This window comes from Limulus polyphemus, unplaced genomic scaffold (genome assembly GCF_000517525.1).
Source record: "Limulus polyphemus unplaced genomic scaffold, Limulus_polyphemus-2.1.2 Scaffold2, whole genome shotgun sequence".
Lineage (NCBI taxonomy): Eukaryota > Metazoa > Arthropoda > Merostomata > Xiphosura > Limulidae > Limulus > Limulus polyphemus.
In genome coordinates, this window is record NW_013665612.1 from 2,797,958 (window position 1) to 2,802,090 (window position 4,133).

The window sequence follows — 4,133 nt, forward strand, 5'->3', positions numbered from 1 at the left end:
GTCTTGTAGTTTATCCTGGTAAAACTCAATTAACTCTAGAGCAACATCTGATAGGCCCGCTTAATAACTTGAGATTCGACCAAAATATAAGTTATGGAATAAAGCTTAAACTCTTACTAACTGGATCGATGTACAATGAAATAAAGAGACTGGTTATTTCTAATTTTATTTATTCATTTGTACTTCCTTCAATATTGCTAATTATTTCATATTTTGAAATTATTCATCACTGATAGCTCATTCTTATCCTCCAGTGAGTCAACGGTTCAACGCTAAAATCTGTGGCTCAATTCCCCGTGGTTGACAGAACGCAGATAACCTATTGTGTAGCTTTGCGCTAAATAACAAACACTCAAAAGATCATCCTTAAAATAGTTATGTTTAAGGGACCTAATATTTGTGATTGAAATAGCTTTATATTGCAATTTTTGTTGCTGTCGTTCCCACCTCCTTGCGGATTTTAAATCAGGGACATTTTTATCTGGTCAGTTTTGACTCTAGTTACAACTTACAGGAGGCACTATCAGTAGCAACCAACGTAAAGCGGTAAGATTTTCCCCCCTAAATTCAGTACAGAGAAACGGTAAGTCTATTAGTATTATGAGAAGCATTATATTTATGGTTACCTTTATTTGTATATTGCAAAACTGCATATCAAATGCTTAATTTTTATCATCGTGTGTTACATTTAGCTATGTTATTAAGATGTTTCTAAGTTGGCGTAAGTGACTATAGCATATAGGCTCCATAATGATACTACAGGTTTAGTTTATTTTGGTTTCGGTTAGACCAGTCGCCATCTTTGTTACTATTTTCCGAATATAAAAGTTGTATATAATGTATACATTCACATCAGGAGATACTTTATTATACGTTTAGTATTTAAACATTCATGAAGAAGAAGATTGTTCAGATGATAAAGTTTATTATCATTAATGTAAGAGTTAAAAGTTAAGAAAAACGCTTTTACTTTTAGTAGTATAATAATTGAGCCTAAAAGTAAAACTAAAAGAAGCATTTTAGGCCCAGTAGTAGTAGTACTGTTAATGTTATTGTTAACAATAACTGTTATAACTTGTAAGTTGTATGCATGTAGCTATGTACTATAATTATAAATTATTTCGTATATGCAAATATATGATTCTTTAGTACACAAGTCAAACACCTGATGAGAAAAATAAAATTGTTCTAATTAAAAGTTAATTAACTGGAGCTTAAGTTGTCTTTTCCAGTCTTGAATTAAAGCTTGTGTTTATCATTTTCAAATAAATATAGCATGAACAAATCAGAAGTCTTTATCTTATTCCAACTTCAAGTTATCTCCTGGCTGACCTAATGATAACTTCTTAGTCTTACCCTTCTAGTTCTTTTCTGAAGAGAAAATAAGATGAGATATTAACCTTTCCTCATAAAATAATCCCTCCATCCCAGGAAGTGTCCCATTAACTTTCCTCTGAACCCTTTCTAGTGATTCAGTATTATTTCTTAGATATGAATACCAAAACTGTACATAGAATTCTAAGTACAGTTAGAAATACCCAAGAGTTTGATATCATCAGCAAACTACTGATTTGCCAGTTTTACAATAGCATTAATTTTAATGTTGGTAAGAAAAAACCAAAAGGCCCAAGCACTGACTCCTGAGATACTTCACTAATAACTTGGGCCCTGTTTGACTGGACTTGTTAATAACAATCATTTGCTTCCTTCTATCCAGTTATCTTTAAGTTCAGTTAACTCTAGGAAAAGTTTGTTTGTTTTTAATCCAAATTCACTAAATTCACACCTTTTTATTGTTCCAATAACAAGGAACATACTTAAGGGCAAATAAAAAAATGTTTAGCCTCTGGACTTTGAAAAAAAAGGAAGGAGGAAGTCCTTGTTTTTTAAATGACTTCTTTTAAAGCAAGTTTGCACCCCTTTTTTTTTTCATGAATGTTGCTTGTTTTCAAAGGATCCATATCAAACAAAAGCCTTAGTGTCATTTTTTTCATTAAAATGATATAGAATTTAGGACAAGTAAAGAAAAGGGCAAATCGAATCAACTGTGATCATCTACTTTTTTATTCAGAAGTCTTGGTTTATTTGTATGAGCAAAAAACGATAATTCAAAAACAAAAGTTGGAGGTGGTTGTTTTTTTAATTGGCTTAAGAGATTAGTGGGTAAAATTTCTTTTTGGTGAATATATATTGACTTATTTGTGATATCATATTTCACTAAATGATTTTGTAAAGCTTTTTTCAGACATAACTTTATTTTAATATTGAAGTAAAACTAACTGGCTTATAACTTCTAGGGAAAATCTTATTACCCCATTTAATAACCTAACATTATTGAATCTCCAATCTTCAGGCTGCTGCCCATTGTCAGTTAACCAACCAAAATGAAAGAAAAAGACGTGCATTTTTTTAACTTTGATCTCCTCTTAAACTGGAGAAAACCTTGTGTGGCCCTGGTGCTTTATTTTTAATCTCTCAGACTTTCTACTTACCACCAAAAGATTGATATCTACATGATTCATGTCTATTCCATTATAACTTCTAGTAAAAGTAGTCTTATCTAATTAACCCTTTAGAGATGGGTCAGGGGTCAAAGGCCATGTCATCATGTTTATTGACTCGCATTCAAAATTTTATTGAACTACTATTTTATGAACTTATGTCAATAACTTTGGTATCAAACTGTAGATTATAAATCAAATTTTAGTATTACACATTATTCAATTTCTTAATTTAAAAGTAAATATTAAAAAAACACTTAAACATCAGTTTTTATATGTTGATATGTTGAGTGCAGCACTGGTTCAAATTACATATTTCTGATGTTAAAATACTAAGTCTATATTTTTGTACAAATTAGGAACTCAAATTACCAATATTGACATGCTAGAATATAAAATAAGAACCCCTTATCTTTTCTGTTTGCTTAGATATCACTCATGTACTGAATCAAACACAGTGGCCCCCGCTCACCTATTTCCATTTTTGGAAACACTCCCTTATATACACTTACTTGTGTTTATGACGTGAATAACCAATCGATAGCTTAGAATGTCCTCCTAGTTGCTTTCTCAGCCATTTCCAAGTGTTAGGATGCCATCTTGTTCTTTCAAAACAAAATTTCAAGGAGGTAGGTTGTGTTTTTAGTCTGCTTGAAATTTCATATTTGTTTAGACCAAAATATAGCTTAGTTACGAAGCTTGATAAATTATAGTGGAATTCTATGATACTGATATAGTAATTTATAATTTTTTGGTTATTCAACTGTATATAAGAAACCGTAAAGAAATTATTTCGTTTCATATCCTCCACATGCGAAATTTTAAATGGCTTAGCAACATATGTCAAGCAGCAACCGAGTACAGAGATTGTAACTAGAGGAGATAATTGTTTGCTTTACTTCTTTATTTACTGTTCTATGTTTTAAGAAAAATAAGTTTAAGAACTTGTTTCTAAATAGTAATAATATATATACATATGTAATGTATAAGAATTGAAATGTGAAAAATATTTTACAAAATACTAGTCCACTAAAACACAGCCAAGAAAGGTCACTTTGTAAAGACTAAAGGTCAGTTTTATGTCGTTGGATATGGTAACATGAGCACACGTGTGCCGTGTCGTTGTAATTTCTGTATTGTTAGACAGGCATGGCTGAAAGGTCAATATAATAAAAATAATAAATACATATATAGATGTATAATGTTATGAGATTTAAGCTATTTAGTCTAAACATGCTTGTTTTCATGTTAGAACTTGTAGTCATTGTAGAATGAAAAAAGCATAAATTATATTTATTTTCTAATTTATTTAATGTGGTTACGATCAAATCGACCAAACCTGTACAGAGATTCATTATTGAAAATAATGAATAAAATATAAAGTTTTTTCTCAAGAATTGCTTGACAACTATCTTGACATTATAAAGATTTCATATGCAAAATTTGAAAATTTTACGATGCACAAAAGTATTTTTAATCTTAAAATGAAAATTACTTTGCATGTTGGATAGGCAACATGCAAAAAGAAAAAAAAGGCACGAGGAAAACATTGCATATGGAAGCATTGTAATATTTACTGATAATCTGCCAAATTTTGTTAACATACACTTACTAATTTAAAAGTTATACATG

The 4,133-nt window shown here is 30.2% G+C and overlaps 1 protein-coding gene across 1 annotated transcript in view; it reads left to right on the forward strand.

Annotated features, from left to right (window-relative positions):
* The first annotated feature begins 285 nt into the window (after window positions 1-285).
* The window catches only part of LOC106467014 (putative ATP-dependent RNA helicase me31b), a 30,562-nt gene continuing 26,714 nt past the window's right edge, over window positions 286-4,133 (forward strand). The window contains exon 1 of the mRNA XM_013927359.2: window positions 286-583. The gene's annotated coding sequence lies outside the window, so the exon portion shown is untranslated. The remainder of the gene's footprint in view (window positions 584-4,133) is intronic.